Here is a 19,402-nt window from a genome sequence, read left to right as displayed (position 1 = left end):
TGCAGGGGACAGGCCCTGCAGACTCTGACAGGCGGGCCCCAGGCTTGATGGGCGTGGTTTGCAAAGGCCCCACGTGCGGGCAGTAAGTCGGTCTGTCCTTCCACGTCTCTCTGGGTGACGTTCTGCTCGGGGCTCAGCGCGGGAAGCCGCGCATGCGCCCGGTACCACTGATTCTGGCAGAGGCTCCGTTTCTGCCCCTGTAGCCAAACGAGGCTGGTGAGATAATCAGAGGAAAGGCTTGACCTCCCTGCCGCTTCTTTGCTCTGCTTCGCTGCCCCTCCGAGCATTTTTCTCAGGGATACAGGGAGTAAATTTAACCCCCATCTCCGCCCCACAGGGGAGCTCAGAAACATCAAATTCCAAATCAGCTTTTATCATTATTATTATTATTATTGCCCTTCCGACCGCAAGAGCGTCTTCGTCCTCGCTTCTCAGCAGACATAGCGACAGCTCCTCAGTTATCCCACACGAGATGTTGAGTCACCTGTCCTGGCCCCAGAACGGTCTTAACCCTGTGTCCTCACACGGCCTCTGGAGTGGACAGCCGAACTGTCGCTAATGGTCAACCTCGAATCCATCCTAGAAAATGCTCTCCGCAAGTCCCTGATGGAACTGAGAAAGCAAAGTGAAGCAACAAGCCCGTAACTGATCGCATATTTTCCAAATTAGTACATCTTCTTATGGGATGATTGACCAAAGGACCCATGTGGTATCATGTGACACTGTTAGTGGCAAGGAGTACATGGGTGTGGGCAAGCATGTGGATGACAGTACAAGGGTTTCCTTCCTACCACCCAGGTCTTGCTTCAGATCTTCTAATTCGAGAACCAACCTTTATGTTCTTAATTTCAGCACTAGACTCAACTGAAGGGCACAGGGCAAGACGCTCAAGTACGGTGCCTCGTTTATAAAAAGGTAGATTTCCCGCAACTTTCGTAAGGGTGGTTCAGAAGGTCAGATTCTGATCTAACATAGAAGAGAATGGGATTCTCCTTGACGTTTCTATGGATTCCTCATAAATATCAGTCAGGTAATAGACATAATCTCCGCTGGAAAGATGTTAAGAATTGTTTCTATTATTATTAGAAGAGAATCTGATAGAATCAACACACATTGGCAGCTCCCCACTTTCATAGGATTTCATATCCGTTGTGTACAGCGTCTTAATACACATTATCTCCCCCAGACAGAGTTTATCATTTCCTCCTTTGGTCCTAAGCGGGGACTGTCATTGTTTGTTTAAGTGTCTGCCTCTCCCGTGAGGTTTGGGCTCAGGAGAGCTTCATGCTTTGTTCATCTTTCCAACGCCAGCAACGTGCATGCTCCCTGGTGCACCCGAGTGTCAACAAAATTATTTCTGGAAATGAAATAAATCATTTCCTTTGATCTTTGCAACAAGGCTGGGAGGAGGGCAGATAAAGAAGCGGATGCTGGGAGAGCCACACAGCCAGTGGTAAGTGACAGGTGGGAGGCTAAATCCCATGTCACCCCGCCAGGTGCCTGACTTCATGCCACACTTAGCTACTCAGACATCCTGATACCTCAGAATTCATTTTCACATCGGTATGTTTTATGTCTGCACAAAGACCTTGTGCCTCCGAGGGCACAAGATTTTAAGGTTTATAAAATCCATACCGTACATTTACACTGATCTCCACACAGTCTGAATTCCTTGCTCATTTCAAGGAGTATGAAAACTCATGTTTAATCATGTTAACGTGAACCCTAACTTGTAACTTACAGAAGTTGTCTCGTGACACCAAGAGAAATGACCACTGGGACCCATCATGAAAGTGAGACATGCACCCTCCTCTTCCTGGCCTCTGGCCACCAACACCAGTGGCTTTTGTCTCTCACTTTATCTTTCTAGGACTATTGGTTTCCAAGCCTGGAGACATACTAGTCTCAGGCAGGCTGGTGGTTCAATATTCCAGCTTGATTTTGGGAAATTTTTATGTCCTCCCCAAACTTCCCGAAGACTCAAGATCCAGTGCCCCCTATGATTCCCCAGTACTAGGAAAAGAAGTTCCAGGCTCAGATGCATTCAGCCCAGCATGAGATTTTTACCATCACGGCAGCAATCAGGCTCCTGGAAGCTTTAACACCTGTCACTTTCACTATTGAACTTGAAGCTTCTAATGGGACGTTCAGTAAAGTTCAGTCGGTAATTCCAATCATCAGAATGAAACTCCGGTTAAACGATTAATTTAGTCCAGGGTCAATACTTAAAGCTCTAGGCTTCGGTTCAATATCATCCTTGTAGTATTTTGTTTTGAATACTGTTGCTTAAACACTATGTCCACAAGCTCAGTGCTTTCTTTCTACCAAATTCATATCATGATCCACTCGATGGACTTAATTTTTCCAACCCAGTACCTCATAACATTGACATATATAGTTTTGTAGGTCCATGGTGTTTTTATATATTTCACATATGCTCATTCTGCCTTTTCCCACAAGGGGGTAATAGGAAGGCAAGGGCTGTATCTCCTTATCACATCCAACTTAGAACTCTGTGTGGAATGAGTGAGTTTTCAGGAAAGGCTCTTTAAGTTATTTGATAGAACCTAAACAGAGGCAAGAATGTGCCCGTCAGGGGTCCGGGGTGGCTCAGTTAAGCGTCCAACTCTTTTTTTTTTTTTAATTTTTTTTTTATGTTTTATTTATTTTTGAGAGAGACAGAGACAGAGCTTGAGTGGGGGAGGGGCACACAGAGAGGGAGACACAGAATCCGAAGCAGGCTCCAGGCTCTGAGCTGTCAGCACAGAGCTCGATGCGGGGCTCGAACTCACAAACCGTGAGATCATGACCCGAGCCGAAGTCGGACGCCCAACCGACTGAGCCACCCAGGCACCCCAAGCATCCAACTCTTGATTTCAGCTCAAGTCATCATCTCCAGCTTGTGGAATTGAGCTCTGCACTGGGCTCTGCCCTGACAGCTTGGAGCCTGCTTGGGATTCTCTCTCCTTCCCTCTGCCCCTTCCTGGCTCACGCACTCTCAAAATAAATAAATGAACACTTAAAAAAATTTTTTAAAGAATGATCCTGGGGACGCCTGGGTGGTGCAGTCGGTTGGGCGTCCGACTTCAGCCAGGTCACGATCTCGCGGTCCGCGAGTTCGAGCCCCGCGTCGGGCTCTGGGCTGATGGCTCAGAGCCTGGAGCCTGTTTCTGATTCTGTGTCTCCCTCTCTCTCTGCCCCTCCCCCGTTCATGCTCTGTCTCTCTCTGTCGCAGAAATGAATAAACGTTGAAAAAAAAAATTAAAAAAAAAAAAAAAAAAAAAAAAAAAAGAATGATCCTGTCTGTCATATGCCATAGAAAAGAACAATCTGTAAAGATTGAGCTCTGGGTAAGCAAACATCCATCCGAATTCTGTCACTGTTCTAAGTCTTCAAGAGAATAGAGATGAAGTTCAGTTGAGCATTGGACGACATGGGTTTGAAGTATGTGGGTCCACTTATACATGGCTGTTGTTTCTTTTATATATATATATACATATATATATATGTATGTATGTATAAATACAGTACAGTGTTGTGAATGGATTTTCTCTTCCGTATGATTTTCTTAATAACATTTTCTTTTCTCTAGCTTACTTTATGGTGAGAATACATTATATAATACATATACAATATGTGTTAATCTGCTGTTTTTGTTAGGCTTCTGGCCAATAGTGGGCTATCAGTAAAGTTTCGGGGAAGTCAAAACTTACATGTGAATGGGGTGCGCAGTGATTAAGCATCCCACTCTTGATCTCAGCTCAGGTCTTGATCTTGGGGTACAAGTTCAAGCTCCACCTTGGGCTCCATGCTGGGTGGGAAGCTTGCTTTAAACAAACAAACAAACAAACAATGTGGATTTTCGACTGCACAAGGGGTCCATTCCCCTAACCTCTGTGTCGTTCAGAGGTCAACCGTACACACAGAACAACTCTCTTGTAAATAGAAAACAGACTGCACCAGTAAAGATTTACCCAGAAACAATCAACAAAAGAGATTAAGACCTCAGCCATTCTGTTTTGAGTACCTCCAGGATGCAGTCTGGGCAGGTGAAAATGTGTCTTTGGATGACACAACCAGTTCTCATTTCTGAAGCTTTAAAATTAAACACTAATTCCCACTCAAACAGGTTTAAGGACTAACCTGATCGCTGTTGAAATTTAAGTTCTTATTTCCTCGGGGCAACCCTTCCAAGCTACATTTCCTCCTAAATAGGACTGATGTTTGAGGCCGGATCAATCCAGTATCAGATAGCTAGACTTTTTTTTTTTTCCCCAGTCAATTGCACACCATGAAGAAAGCAATGGAAACAGAAATCTGCACTTTAAACATTTTGACATAAATCTGAGATTAAAATAATGTAACTGGGGGCGCCTGGCTGGCTCAGTCAGTGGGGGAGGCATGCAACTTTTGATCTCGGGCTTGTGAGTTGGAGCTGCACATCGGATATGGAGATCGCTTAAAAATAAAATCTTAAAAAAATATAAATAAAATATGTAATCCATCCTACCAACTCTGTTTCTACACTGTGATGGCTTGTGTCCTGTCCCTGCATGATTATCATCATCTTTTCAGGCCACATCTAAAACCTAGAAACATCGGATGCTCGTGGCTTAAGTTTTCAATGTAAGTATCATTTGATCAGTTTTCATTGTGGGATACGGGCAGCATCGCACACTGTGAAGGATTCTTCACCAGATTGAATAGAATACAGGGTAAATGAACACTCAATACCTTTAGTAATAGGAACGTGACATTCATTTCCACAGCACTTGAGCAGTAGCTTCCTAACTGTCCTCTGTGTTTATCCAAAGGGGCCAACGAGAACCAGACAGATTTGAATAACCTATAGCAAGTCAGGGGCAGAGCCTAGAACCTGAACGTGGAGCCTTTCCCAGTATCCCTGCCGCTGCACCAGCACGGAACAATAAATCAAGCAAAACAACAACTACATCAGCACTCAGTCCTGTACCATGGAGACTCCGAAGATCAGGTTTTTCTTTTTATACCTAAGCCATGTATTTGTAATCTTATTCCAGCCTATTAACAAACAACCGATTTTGGAACATTTAAAGATCTTGCTTGTGAAAACTTTAGAGTGTTAAAGAATTTCTGGTGTTTTGATAATTGTTTTTACAGCGTGTTTGGGCATACCGCATGATTTACTTCACAAACATCCCAATGTGAACTTAATTAAGTTCTGGTGAGAAGGAACAACACTCTCAAGAAATAGATTATTAAGAAAAGTGCAACCAACTTAGTTCTTGGCTCCTGCAACTTAAATGTAGATTACTGTAAATACACCCAATCGTGCATCCTGCCAAATACCCTATTTCAGTGTTTGTTCATAAAATGTAATTTGAAATGCATGTAGGATGAGACAGCCTTTTTGTAAAAGGAAGTTATTATCTGTGATAAAAGCAGTTGTTGACATTAGAAATGCAGACACAGGGATCCAGACGGGAAATTTAATAAAAAGAAAACAAAGGTAGCAGGGGAAAGGGGGGTTAACAATATGGAAAAGCAAAGCCAGATGTGGCTGCAAATATCTGCCTACAGGCGAAACGTGGACGCCTACCTTTCAGATGGGCCATCAACAGCCACTAGAAGCAAAACATGGCCCCAGATTAAAAGGGAAAGTAGGCTGTTCATTTCAAGGTTGCTTGCTGTAGAGGACCCCTGTGAGTGGAGATAAGCTTATTCGTTAATTTCTGAGCGGGCTTCTTTTCGTGTGTCAAGTTAATTGCCTGTGGATTTCCATACTCCCGGCTTCCTCATATCCATTGCTTCCTTATCGACCTTCCCTAGCACGCCCTGTATAGTGATAATGAACTGGCTGTAACTATACTCCCCCCTCCCCGTAGAGCTGCAGAGAGATGAGACCACGCCATAGCCACTGTGCTTCAACATGTTTTACCAGGTTCAGATAATCTGGTAAATGTTAGATTCTTTACACAGAACACACTGGAAAGTTCTCCTCTCTTCACGTCCATGCAGTTTTCATCCTGCAAATCAGTATCACGGAATCACCGGGATCGTGTGTGTGTGTGTGTGTGTGTGTGTGTGTGTGTGTGTGTGAGAGAGAGAGAGAGAGAGAGAGAGAGAGAGGGACTCCCCGTGTATCTTCCTGACGCTCCCCAAAAAGAAGTGATTATTGCGTAGTCAGCCTCCAGTGCTGGTGCTGCTGTATGGGAGCTAATGTCATTAGTGTTTCCCGTAAGACAAGTGTGTTTTTCAGCTTGTGTTTTACCCCAGGCTGCCTTGTGGCAGTTCTCTTCCCTTAAAGCCCAAAATAATTTCATGCCTATGCAAATAACAGAAAATTCATTGCTCTTCCAGAAGGAGGTTGTTAGGCACTAATTTCAAATTATCACTCGACTCCAAGAGTTTACTTGAGTTTGGCTTTCAGGTCAGGGATTCCATTCCAGGACCCAGGGAAGATATTCTAAAAGCATCAAAGGAAAGTCAAAGTTTTTTTTTTCTGGTTTTTTTTTTTTTTTGAGATATTTTTAGTATAAGTGCAACCCTTTCAAGATTGAAGCTTTTGATAGTTCTCCAACCTTTGGCATAATTTAGCAAACCATGCGACAATAATGCCCTTTCAGTTTCTTAAATTCCTATCACTCATGACAACCCATAATCTTGAGTATCACAGAGCCCTTGTCTTTTCCTTCTTCTCTTCCTAAGTAAATTGCTGGAAGACTCGAATTATAATGGGTCTAATAAGCGTGAAACCTGTGGGTGGTGTGGAAATACTTGATCTCGCCTCAAACCCACAAAAATGCCAGAAGGAAGGCAGCACCCAAGGGCGTGCAAAGGACATCGTAGGCAAAGGACCAACCTTGAGATCCAGAATGATTTGCCTAATTTCCTGGATCTGTGCATCCAAAAGCACAGTAATGTTTCTAATAATGTGATCCTCAACAAGAAGGCAACATCTCTTCAAGTCTTGCCATGAGTATGTTTGAAAACAGCGATAGACACATTAACGGAAATCAGCCCTGGAAAGATCTAGCCAAAGTCGTTTCAAGGACGTTCAAATTAGGGACACCCTTAAACAAAATTTTCTGACCCGTATTGGGCAGCACCCAATTGCTAAATGAGACTGCAGGGGTCCTGAGTGGGAATTCTCAGTCCAAGAGGCCGTTTTCAGCCTCTGGGTGAAATCCAGAGCAGGATCTTTGGGCCCGTGCTCATGCAGATTGCCAGGCCCATGAGAACAAGCATACATGGGGCCAGCTAGTTAAATTTCAGCCACATGGTAACCTTCAAGTGGGCGCTTTCAGGATCTGGGGATGAACACATAATCATATCTTTTACAAGGTTTCAGACCTGAAGGATATTGCATAAACAGGTATTTACGAAGAGTGGGGACGAGCAGATCTTAATGTCAGCCTTAGCTTCAAAGACATTCTGTAAGCTCATATGTGACAGTGTCATACTAGCTATGAGGCAAAACAAGATGGGCAGGTACAGATTGTAGCCGCCACTTGGGATTCTAATTATTTGGATCTTATTTCAACAGGAACACATGAACATAACATAAAATTTGGGGAAATACTTATATGCAAAAAGGAGAAAGTTATCGATCTTAGCATACAGAGGCAACCAGTGTTAGGATTTTAGCGTATGTCTCTCATTCCTGTATCCCTTTATTACTCATTTATTTATTTAGCATTTATTATAGGCCAGGGACTATGTATATCCTTTATCTACACATAAATATGCATACTTTAAAAAATTTTTGTAGTGTTTATTTATTTTTGAGAGAGAGAGAGAGACAGAGCATGAGTGGAGGAGGGGCAGAGAGAGAGAGGGAGACACAGAATCGGAAGCAGGTTCCAGGCTCCCAGCTGTCTGCACAGAGCCCGATGTGGGGCTCGAACTCATGAACCGCGAGATCATGACCTGAGGTAAAGTCAGATGCTTCACCGAAGAAGCCACCCAGGCCCCCCTAAATATGCATGCTTTTTAAATAGAATTATTTTCTACACAGGATTTTAACCTGATTTGCACTAATATGTCAAGAAAGTTTTATTTCATTATTTTACACCATTTTATTGTTATATACTACTCTATTAAATGTATAGGTTTACTATAGCTTTCTTATTTATTTTTTAAAGATTTTAAGTAAATTCTACACCCAAGGTGAGGCTTGAACTCATGACACTGAGATCAAGAGTCACGTGCCCAAAGAAAAAATCACATGCTCTACTGACTGAGCCAGCCAGGTGCCCCTACGTAAGCTTATTTCAACACACCATCATTTTCAAGTATATGCCTTTTATGCAATTACACAAAGTAGCGTGCTAAGTGGAAATTTTTGCACACATCTATGATGGTTTTATGATCGTAAACTCCTATTCTATGTCAAAGAATACATTTTTTTATGGCTTTCCAAACTTTTGCCACAGTAGCCACCACTTATATTTTAACACCAATGTGTGATTTCTTGTACTCTTGCAAAGACTGATCCTTTTTGAAAATTTTGTCAATCTGCTAGGTAAAAATGATGCTTTGTTTTGATTTGCAATGCTTTCAATTATTAGGAAAATTGTACTTTTTCTCACTCGGTAGCTTGTTGTTTCAATTAAAACAGAAAGATATCAGAAAGAAAGAGAAAGAAAGAAAGAAAGAAAGAAAGAAAGAAAGAAAGAAAGAAAGAAAAGAAAGAGAAAAGAAAATAAAGAGAAAGAAAGGAAGGAAGGAAGGAAGGAAGGAAGGAAGGAAGGAAGAAAAAGAAAGAAAGTTATTGAGTGCCTACTTTGTTACAGACCAATTCTAGGCACTGGGAAAGATCTTATCTACTGGGAAAGATAAGTAGTTTGCAATTCATGTAAAGAATAATAAAAGAATAAAGAATAATAAAATGCCAAGAGGTATAACGAAGAGAAAATAAGACTGAGAAGGGCCAGTCGCTGCACTAGCTACAATATAAAAAGGAAAAGTTAGAACCAAATGTGTTTTCTTCTTCTTGTAATCTTTATTTTTGTAACTTTTTGTTTTGTATATATACTATATACAAAGGAATACATGTAATGCATATGTACATTTTAAAGAACTATGATGTAAAAATAAATGACACAGACGCCCATGTGCCTATTACTCAGCTTAAGAAACAAACATGACTGATGATTACCCTGAAGCCCTATGAATGCTCCCACCGGATGCATTCTCTACCTTCCTTCTAAGAAGTTACTACTGAGTTTTACATTTTTAAACCTCTCCTTGATTGTCCTTCTAAATGATATGTGAAGATACTCTATAACATACTATTGAGTTTTGCCTGGTTTTGAATCCTATGTAAGTTCTTCCGCAATTTGGTTTTCTGTTTATTCGTTTTGTTCTATTTTGGTTTTGCACACACTACAGTTTTGACTTGATGTGTGTCGAGCGTAGGTTTTCATCTCCACTGATGTAAAGTGTTCCATTACATAACATACCCCAGTATACTTATCCACCCTGTTGTCATAGGACATTTAGGGTCAGATTGTTTGCTTTTTAAAGCTGTTACCAGCAAGGTTGCTATGAATAATCTCATACATGTCTCCCAATCAAAAAGCGCAGGCGTTTCTTTAAGATGTGAATCAGGTTGAAGTCGAAAGTGGTAGAATTACTGGCTTCTAGGTATGCGTCTGTTCAATCCAATTCCTAATAAATACTTTCCTAGTAAGATTTTCTGACATGGTTTCACTGACTGGAACATACGTGGCATTGTTTGAAAGTCCCTTTGTTCCATATTCCCGCCAACACTTAGTATTGTGAGACGGTTTAACTTCAACCAATATGGAGGCTGTAGAATGATATCTCACTGAGGATGATCCTGATACCTGGCGAGGTTGAGCATTTTTCGTGTGTTTACTGGTCACTCACACCCTCTTCTGGGTCTTACCCGCTCATATCACTCATCTCTTTTTCATCGCGGATTTATTGTTTCCTTATTCGTTTGGAAACGTTTGTGCCTATCTCCCGAATACTAATCCTTTGTCAGCTAGGTGGTGAAAGGTTCCCGGTGATACTTGCTTTCCCCTCCCCTGCTCATGTATGTGCACAAGCTCTCTCTCTCTCCCTCTCTCAAAATAAACAATTTTATAAATAAGTATAGTATTTATTTATTGTATAAATAATAAATAAATAAGTAAAGATATTCTACATTTTCTTCTAAGTAATCTTAAGTTTTACTTTTTACATTTTTTATTTTCATCCATCTGGCCCTCTGGCTTCAGTATTATCATTTGAATAGGGGCCAAAAGACAGCCTGTTATGATTTTCCCATATGCGTAACCAATCCCAGCACCACTTGTCGAGTAACCCATCATTTCCACACCGGTCTGCAATTGTCAGCTCTGTCGTCTCTCTGATTTCTGTTTGACGGGCCTCTTGCTAGGCTCTCTATGCCTTTGGTCTCCCTTGCCAACAGACGCTATCTTAACTTGCTGAAACTACATCAGAAGATTTGCCATCTTGTAGAGCTACATGATCTGCTTGGTTCTTGTTAAGAATGTCTGGGTGGGGCACCTGGGTGGCTCGGTCGGTTGAGCATCTGACTTTGGCTCAGGTCGTGACCTCACGGTTTGTGAGTTCTAGCCCCACATCAGGATCGCTGCTGTCAGCACAGAGCCTACTTCACATCCTCTCTCTCCCTCTCTCTCTCTCAGCTCCTCCACCACTCACACTTTCTGTCTCTCAAAAATAAACACTAAAAAAAAATTTTTTTAAAAGAATGTCTTGGTGATTCTTATCAATTTAATCTTCCATGTAAATCTGAGAATCTGCTAATCAAGCTCTGCAAAAAATATTCTGTTGGAATTTTAACTAAAATTATATCAAATCCCAAATCTCTGGGGGGGAATTGACATTTTTTTATTGTAAGTCTTTCTACCATGAACATGGTCATCTCTCCATTTATTTAGTTTTCTTTATTATGATTGAGTATAATTATATCATTTTCTACGTAAAGGACCTACACAGCCTTTGTTAGATGTAGGCTGGGGATTCACCGATTGCCCTCAAGTGTGCCCTCCATCCTTCCCATCACGCCCTGTGTCCACGAGATGAACTCTGTAGACCACATCAACATGTCCCTATGTCCTGATTCTCGGGAGGGTTGGAAATGGGAAGCGATGGCCAGGAGAGCAGAGGACAGGAGGAAAGTGAGACTGGGTGTCATTCCCTATCCCCTTCTCCTTCAGGCAGCTGGTCAGCAGGGCTGTGCGCTTCTGCTGAAATAAACACAGCCCTCCCACCTGCGATTCTTGCTGAGACCTGCAACTCTCCAGGTTCTGGTAACTGCTCACCTTTACCCACTCAGTCCTCTGGTGTTACTTGCCCTTGGAGTTTGACCATCTTGGTTGGTTTCCCTGTATCTGCACATATCTTTCTAGTCATTAAACTCTGCATTGAGAATGCCACCTGTTTCTTCTAGAGATCCCAACCAATAGAACAGTATATGTGTGTGTGTGTGTGTGTATGTGTGTGTGTGTAATTTCTGATAATTTGTAGATTACTTTGCATTTTCTATAGGAAAGATCATCATCTGCAAATAGTGATATTTTGGGTTTTTTTCTTTCTGATCCTAACACTTTTTCTGATTGTCTTACTACCTTGACTTGTATTCCAGAGCAATGTTCATTAGCAGTGCTAAGAACAGCCACCCTTGTTTTATTCTTAATTTTATTTTTTTTTCAACGTTTATTTATTTTTGGGACAGAGAGAGACAGAGCATGAACGGGGGAGGGGCAGAGAGAGAGGGAGACACAGAATCGAAAACAGGCTCCAGGCTCTGAGCCATCAGCCCAGAGCCCGACGCGGGGCTCGAACTCCCGGACCGCGAGATCGTGACCTGGCTGAAGTCGGACGCTTAACCGACTGCGCCACCCAGGCGCCCCTTATCCTTAATTTTAAAGGGATTGCTCTTCATAAGTCTCTACTAACAAGATGTTCACTGTAGATAAAGGAAGCCCGATCCTAAACCTAGCTTGCTAAGCTTTTATCTAGAATCGTTGATGAATTTTGTCAAATGCTTATCCTGATCTACTGTGATCGCAAGATTTTTCTCCTTTAAAGTGTAAATATGACAAATTACAAAATATATTTTACAATGTCAAATCACTCATGTCAACAATAAATGCTGCTTGATCTTTGCTGGCTCTAGATTGCATATACTTTATTTAGAATTCTTGTCCCTAGATCTGTGGATGAGATTGATCTGTGATTTTCCTTTCTACTAAATGTTCTTATCTGCTTTGGGAATCAAGATTACATTAGTCTCATAAATATGAGTACGAAGGATTCTTTTTTTCTTCCTGTTCTTTGAAAGAGTTTGTGTGAGCTTGGAACTATCTCTTCTTTAAATATCTAGTAGAAACTACCTGTAAAAACATTGGGTACTGGTATTTATTTTGTGGAAAGATTCTTTAACTACTGACTCAAATTCTTTAAAAAATTATAGGACCCTTCAGGTGTTTATTACTTCTTAAGTCAGCTTTAATAATTTATAATTTTCTAGGAATTTTTCAATTTCACCGAAGTTTTAAAGTGTTTGACATCAACTTGATTATAATATTCCCTTAAAATTTAACCTCTGCTGCATCCGTACTCAAGCCCTTTATTCGTTCTGATATTGTTTGTGACTTCTCTTTTTCCCTTGATCTGTCTTGCTGGAAGTTTGTCATTTTAAGCAACTTTGGCTTCGATAATTTTGTGTTTGCTATTTCATTGACTTCTACTTTTTTTTCTTTCTAATGTTTTTGGGCTTATTCAGTTATTTCTTTTTTTCTGTCTTCCTAAGATCAATACATAGGTCATTTCTTGTCAGCCTATCTTTTCTTCCAATGTAAGTGTTTAAGGCTACAAATTTCACTCTGAGATACTACTTAAAAGAAGTCTGGATTGCATTGGCTTTTTTTATTGTCTTCATGGCACATCTGAAATCATCCATCTTATATTTTTTTTATCATTTGTCTCACCAGCAAGGAGATGCTCCATGTGAATGGCGACCTCTCCACAGCCCGGAGCCCCCCACTTACTAGTCACTGAATAAATTATTGTTGAAACAGTGAGTCAATGGATGGATAATTATACCTAATTGACTGTCTGAACAGACAGATACCCAGTCAAAATAGCCTTTGGCTGAGGAAGGAACTATATTCCCACTGTTTTGTTGTTGTAGTTGTGGCTGTTTATTTGTTTGTTGTTGTTTTATCCTCAAACAAAAACCACGATGTTTTCATCTATCAAAGCCAAACCAAGAGTCTCCCCATCAGTCTATTCCATTAAAGGAGCATCCTCCCCTTTGCTTTAAAAGGGATGGTTTTAAGGAGAAACCTTAGTGCCCCTGCTTAAGGGAAGTATTTGGATGGTTAAAAGTTGGATGAAGCTGTCAGTGACCCCTCAGGGAAAAAAAAAAGTTATACTTGCTGCCCATGATTGAAAATCAAAACAAACTTAGAATCAAACATTTTCTTGTTCTGTAAAATGTGTATTTGAGGAGATACAGAGGACTATAGAAATGGACACGGCGTTAAAAACATTTCCTTTGTCTTGCATCAGATTGCTTTGCTACCTGCAAATTTCAGAGAAAATAACTTGGGTTTTCGCATCCTCTGTCCCTGCTCCGTCTCCCTGAACATCCCTCCCTAGCTCTGTTAGCCTGCCTGCAAGGAGACAATCAGCCCATCTCCCAGATTCCAAATCCAGCAACCGCTGGCTGGTCCTACCTCAACAGTACGAGGAAGCAGGTGACGATAACTCTTGCTTCTAGCAGAGGAAAGCAAATCTGCGAATTCTCACGGAACTGGACAGACCCTTCAAGATCCACCAGTCACCATAGGCATCCTTAATTTCTACCCAAAAGAGCACGCATTCCAGTCCTGCTCTACTTGAAGTAGGGTGAGCTGTATGCTTGTCTTTGAAACTCCGCCCTCTCTGCTCGGCCGGCTCATGAGAGAAGGTACAATGCCTGACTCGTTTCATATCCTCCAGAGCCTGACAAAACAGGGTCATTTCCATAGAAGCACTCCGTAAACTCAGAATGAAATGGAAACTGGGGCCAAGCAAGAGGTTTCATGGTTCATTTTGTGGTAAAGCTTAGGTCCTCTGGGATTCTACTCCAGCGCTTTTTCAACTTGACTACACCCCTCTCACTCAAAAACTCAGCTAACATTCCTTCTTTCAGATTCCCTAATTCAGATGACATGCCTTCATTCAGATGGCAAACACATCCACTGGTGTTTCCCCAATAACTATCCATACTTCAAATGGGTCTGGTCTCTTTCTTCCTAATTCATACTCTGCAATATTTACAAACCATCACTGAGCTTCTAAAACACCCAGAAAATTATCGCTTGAATTAGACACTTTGATGTTGAAGGACAAGACACATAAATCATCTCCAGTGATGGAACTTGGCTTTAAGAACACACAGAGAACTGAGGCAGCCCGAGGGCATGATAACTGTGGCGTTTCCATGTGGACCTCAGGGTAGCTGAAACAGCGCTGGCTGGGTGCTGCTCAGAACGTGCCCCGAGCTCTAGTACCATTTTGCCTGATATTCCCCCCCAAGAGAAATATGTTGGGTCAGTTTGCCTCCATCCAGTAGGGAGCCATCATGTTGGGCAGAATTTCTTACCAATGAATCTCCCTGGTGTAGATCCTTTGGTTCAGTCACTGAATCCGGACTTGACACCCCAATACCTAGAAAGCAGGTCTTGACTCTTGAAGAAGCCTATGACTCCTCTCCAGGACATCTCCCCTAATAAAGAGAAACTCTTTTTCAACTTTCCAGTGAGGATTAATATCTATGTTCTTCTCAGTTCCCCTTCACATCTTCATTCAACTCCTCTTGCTTCACGTCGCTTCGATCTTTTACTCCTCACCACAACTGCTCATTTCACTCGGTCTCCATTCTGCCAGTCAATTTCTAGAAGGCCCTTCCTCCCATCCCATCCACAGCAGCACTCAGAAGCTCCAGGGCCTGCTGTCTGCAGTATTTCCTTGAACTACATCAATTCAACTTCCATCTCGCCAGAAGCTTCTCAGAAATCTTCAGGTGGCTTCTGGCACGATGAAATTCCTAATGAAGTTTCTCCATGTTCCATTTTGATGCCCCTATTCACTAATAGGGAACATATTCATCACTCTAGATAAGCAAACGTATCTGCTATACCCTCGGTATCACTTATTCACTCCTCTCAGAGCTGTTGTGTTCACCCAACAGCCTTCCTCCCCTTCACTTCCTCCAAAAGCCTACCGCATAGGCTCGCCCCACAGACTGCATCCCCAGGGACATGCCATCAGTGCAACAGCAAATCTGTGAAAGGCTGCATTATTGATCTTGAGTTCTACAAAGTAGCTCCAATAACCTTCCACTCCCCTCCACCTCCATGTAAGCCACATCATCTCTTTCGCCTGGAGAAACATGAAAAGAGGAACAGTGAGGAGACTCAAAACTGGCCCAAGAAGGTGACTTAACTAAAGTTCCAAAGAAAGGGAAGAGCTAGCCACAGGGAAATCTGAGGGAAGAATATTCCAGGCAGAGGGAACACAGGTGCAGAGCCCAGAGTGCAGATACACCTGACATAATAAAGAAACAACAGGGTAGCCTCTAGCTGAGATGGAGGGAACAAGATCGGTAGATGAATGGATAAAGAAAAGGTGGTATGCATACACTGGACTATGACTCAGCCATAAAAGAGAATGACATCTTGCCATTTGCAACAACATGGATGGATCTAGAGAATATAACACTAAGTGAAACTAAGTCCATCAGAGAAAGACAGATACCATATGACTTCACTCATATGTGGAACTTAGGAAACAAAACAAATGGGGGGGACGCCCAGTCGGTTGAGCGTCCAACTTCGTCTCAGGCCATGGTCCCACAGTTCCTGGGTTTGAGCCCTGTGTTGGGCTCTGTGCTGATAGCTCGGAGCCTGGAGCCTGCTTCACATTCTGTGTCCCCCTCTCTCTGTCTCTGCCCAACCCCACTCTGTCTCTCTCTCTCTCTCTCTCAAAAATAAATAAGCATTTTAAAAAAAAGAAACAAAACAAATGAACAAAGAAAAAATAAAGAGATAAACCGAAAAACAGACTCAACTATAGAGAACAAACTGGTGGTTACCAGAGGGCACAGGGGTGGGGGCATGAGTAAACCACGTGAAGGGGTTTAATCAACACTTGACGAGCACTGAGGAATGTATAGAAATGTTGAATCACCGTATTGTACACCTGAAGATAATATAACACTGTATGTTAACTAGACTGGAATTAAAACTAAGAATCATGATAACAAAATATAACAGAAAGTATCAACAACACACACACACACAAGAAGGAGAGTAAAAGGAGATGAGGTTGCAAAGGCCTTGGATGTCACTGATGGTTTTGAGCAGAGGCGTGACAAGATCTGATATTATTGAAGATCAGCTGGGACATAGTTGTAATAACGTCAGCACTTTGGACGGAGGTGGCTGCATTGGTGGCCACGGGGAGTGGTGGAACTCTGGGCATATTTTGGAGGGACACACGACAAGATTTTCTGGATTGAGTATAAAGTGTGAGAGAAAGTCCAGAGTCAGGATGACCCCAAGGTCCTGAGATTCCCGGTGGATGGAATTGCTGTCACTGGAAAGGGACAGATTGTCCCGCTTTCTGAAAGCCAAGTGAGGCTGTAAGTGACAGTGTCACACTGACAGTTCCAAGATTTGCAGCATTGGAAGTAAAGGGAGACAGCTCAGAAGAACCAGTAAGAGCCCCAAGGAGGAGGTAAAAACACCTAGGTTTTTGGGCCACAGCCACTGGATGAGGGAGCTGCCTCTGATCAAAATAAAAGCTCATGTGACCCCGAAGAAGGGTCTCAGTTCCTGACTGTCCAATGTTCACTTTCAGAGCCCACAAGCTCCAGCCCTTCTTCCCACAATAGGGCTCTGGAAAATCAATAAAGCCAATCAATAAATTTGCTTTCCTTGGGCTTATTTGAATGGGTTTCTCTTCCTTGGAATCAGACTGTTGGCTAAAATAGAGTGAAAGAGAAAGAAAGAAGGAAAGAAAGAAAGAAAGAAAGAAAGAAAGAAAGAAAGAAAGAAAAGAAAAGAAAAGAAAAGAAAAGAAAAAAAAGAAAAGAAAAGAAGATGGGACCCCTTAACTGAAGATTCATTCTATTCCATGGTGCTGTCTTTTTTGTATATACACCACGTATTGACTGTGTGTGGATCAGCTTTGAAATAAAAGGCAATATCCCCTAATCAACAGAACAAACAGTAAATATATAAAATAGCCTGCATCCGTCAAAGTTGAAAGCAACAGAAATCTGACTCAAACCAGCTTACCCCAAAAGGGGAAATGTATACCTCCTATCAGTTGAGAAGTCAGAGAGCTGATTCCTCAGGTATGATTGCCTTCAAGTTCAAATTACAGCATCAGGTATCTGTCCATCCATTTATCTGTTATTTATCCATCCATCCATCCGTCTCCTTAGCCCTTGGTTTGCTTTCCTCCGTGCTGACATCATTGTCAGGCAGATACTACCCACATCATAAGAAAGACAATTCCCAGCAGCCCTGGGCTTTTACCTGCCTTGGAGAGACGATCTCATCTCAGTATCCCTATCGTCTCTGAAAAAGGGTTTCGCCTGGGCTGCTTGGATCCCCTGTCACCTTGTGGTGAGACTAGCATTCCAAGGGCTTCATTGACTAACCCACCAGAATGATACAGAATGCAAGAGTGGTAACTTCTAGAAGGGAGGGATAATCTGAGTCAAAGGAGAAAGAGATACTTCCTGCATATAGATCTTGCTTCTAAGGTCATGAAAATGGTTTTCTCTGTGCTAGGCAATTAGCATCACAATGTACCTGTATGCTAATCATCGAAATGATGACAGGCATTGCCATATGTTTAAAGGAAGTTTCTCTATTACACACAAATACACAGACACTAGCCCACGTGTAAACTTAGAAATTCATTTGAAAGGATGTTAGGTGGGGCGACCGCGTGGCTCAGCCTGTTAAGGATCCGACTCTTGATTTTGGCTCAGGTCATGATCTCAGGGGGTGAGATCAAGCCCCAAGTTGGGCTCCATGCTGAGCGTGGAGCCTGCTTGGGATTCTCTCTCTCCCTCTCTCTCTCTCTCTCTGTCCTTTGCCTGCTTGTGCTCACTCTCTATTTCTCTCTTTCTCCACACAGATAAATAAAGATTGAAAAAATTGCAAACTTCAAAAATAAAAAAATTTTTTAAAGAAATAAAAAAACTTTTAAAAGAAAGGATGTTGTTTCAGAGGGATGTAAATCAAGGGGGTCAGGATCAGCTAGCTCTTCCTTTTTTTAACGGCTGTGCGTAAACTGTAAGGGAAATACTCTTTGGGCTGGCTGCGAATTGGTTCCATACTGTCTTGCCTAAGGGCCATTTTTTAAGACACTAAACTCTTCCGCTGAGAACAAAAGAGCAAGGATTGCGTGGAATGAATGAAACACAAATAAATTTCCTAACGCGGGAAAAAGAAAGGCCTCTGGGTTTGAAATACAGCGTGGAGAGTACAGGTCACAAGAAAAAAAGGAGGGTCATTCAAACAAAGCTACCCGAGAGGGCTACAAATGTGTCTCGTTTCGTGAGCGTTACCCATTTCGGGGAGAGGGTGGTTTGGCGGATATTGATTTATGTACCAGGCCGCCAAATGTAACTTTTGTTTTGTTTTGTATGTTTAGGAAATCCAGTTGTTACCTTTGAAGGGGAATGAAATCCAACTAGCCAGCCTTCCACCAGGCAGGGACTCGCTGCCTTGGTGGGAGCTCCCCAAATCCGTTCCCTCCAAGACGGCTTCGCAGGATTATGTCACCCGAGGACAGCGCAGGGGAGGAAGAGGTAAAGTTGTAAAACATCGGCTTGGGTCGTGAGGAAGGAAATCCACCAGCCGAAATGAGAGATATGGGCAGGTTTGATACCGGCCTCAATGCCCTGATCCTTCCACAATTTACGAGATTATCACTGTATCTCCTGGGAGCCTTCCTGAGCTTTATTGGGATGGGAGAAGGGCCCCAGGCTGGGGGGTGGGGCCGACCAGAGGTCGAGGTATTCAAGGGAAATGAATTCTTCTAGAAAAGAAGGCATAAAAAGCCCTAATGACTAAGAATTCCTGGGGCCTTTTACATTGCTTAAGTTTGGATACAATGTCTTCTTCATAAAAAATGTCCCAGCTATTGACATATTGCTTCTTAAGTCAACGTTTTTCTTACTTAACTGAGAATGAATATATTCTTTTAAATGTTCGTAGAATACAGAACTATGCAGAGTACTACAAGAGCCATCTTTGCCGTCCCCATCCCCACTCACAACACCTCCCCCGTGGTAACCACTGCAAAAGTTCAGTGTGTAACTCAGGCTTTTTTCTATGTAGTTGTACATGCATAT

At 42.2% G+C, this 19,402-nt stretch overlaps 1 long non-coding RNA gene across 2 annotated transcripts; it reads left to right on the top strand.

Annotated features, from left to right (window-relative positions):
- The first annotated feature begins 222 nt into the window (after window positions 1-222).
- On the top strand, window positions 223-18,851 carry LOC125170962 (uncharacterized). Of its 2 annotated transcripts, none has more exons than XR_007154143.1 (3): window positions 223-1,030; window positions 4,815-4,993; window positions 18,700-18,851. It is a non-coding gene; the product is annotated as an uncharacterized LOC125170962 (long non-coding RNA). The 2 variants fall into 2 exon arrangements; XR_007154144.1 differs by lacking the exon at window positions 18,700-18,851 and having other exon boundaries at window positions 223-770; window positions 853-1,030; window positions 4,815-5,047.
- The last annotated feature ends 551 nt before the right edge of the window (window positions 18,852-19,402 follow it).

Source organism: Prionailurus viverrinus, chromosome B4 (assembly GCF_022837055.1).
Source record: "Prionailurus viverrinus isolate Anna chromosome B4, UM_Priviv_1.0, whole genome shotgun sequence".
Lineage (NCBI taxonomy): Eukaryota > Metazoa > Chordata > Mammalia > Carnivora > Felidae > Prionailurus > Prionailurus viverrinus.
The sequence above is the reverse complement of the archived record's forward strand: the minus strand, read 5'-3'. Positions and strand labels throughout refer to the sequence as shown.